Source organism: Nomia melanderi, unplaced genomic scaffold (assembly GCF_051020985.1).
Source record: "Nomia melanderi isolate GNS246 unplaced genomic scaffold, iyNomMela1 scaffold0014, whole genome shotgun sequence".
Lineage (NCBI taxonomy): Eukaryota > Metazoa > Arthropoda > Insecta > Hymenoptera > Halictidae > Nomia > Nomia melanderi.
Window position 1 is genome coordinate 3,438,956 of NW_027475130.1, and position 955 is coordinate 3,439,910.

The window sequence follows — 955 nt, forward strand, 5'->3', positions numbered from 1 at the left end:
GGCCGGACACTCAGGGTCATATAAAAATCCAGTATATATCTGGTGATATCTCGGGTGCTATTACAGATAGCGCAATAAACCAAAGTGAATTGTCTGCAGGAAGCCCTGGCGCATGAATCTGTGCAGGGGGAACGACCTCGGACCATCAGGGCCCGAGAAAACCACCGTCTCATGGGGTCGGACACTCAGGGTCAGAGGAAAATCCAATATATATATGGTGATATCTCGGGTGCTGTTACAGATTGCGTAATAAATCAAATTGCATTGTCTGTAGGAGGCCCTGGCGCATGAATCTGTGCAGCGGGAACGACCTCGGACCACCAGGGGCCGAGAAAACTACCGTCTCATGGGGCCGGACACTCAGGGTCATGTAAAAATCCAGCATATATCTGGTGATATCTCGGGTGCTATTACAAATAGCGCAATAAACCAAAGTGAATTGTCTGCAGGAAGCCCTGGCGCATGAATCTGTGCAGGGGGAACGACCTCGGACCATCAGGGCCCGAGAAAACCACCGTCTCATGGGGTCGGACTCTCAGGGTCAGGGAAAAATCCAATATATATCTGGTGATATCTCGGGTGCTATTACAGATAGCGCAATAAATCAAAGTGCATTGTCTGTAGGAGGCCCTGGCGCTTGAATCTGTGCAGCGGGATCCACCTCGGACCACCAGGGGCCGAGAAAATCACCGTCTCATCGGGCCGGACTGTCAGGGTCAGGGGAAAATCCAATATATATCTGGTGATATCTCGGGTGCTATTAGAGATACCGCAATAAATCAAAGTGCATTGTCTGTAGTTGGCCCTGGCGCATGACTCTGTGCAGCGGGAACGACCTCGGACCACCAGGGGCCGAGAAAACCACCGTCTTATGGGGCCGGACACTCAGGGTCAAGGTTAATCCAATATATATATGGTGATATCTCGGGTGCTATTACAGATAGCGCAATAAACC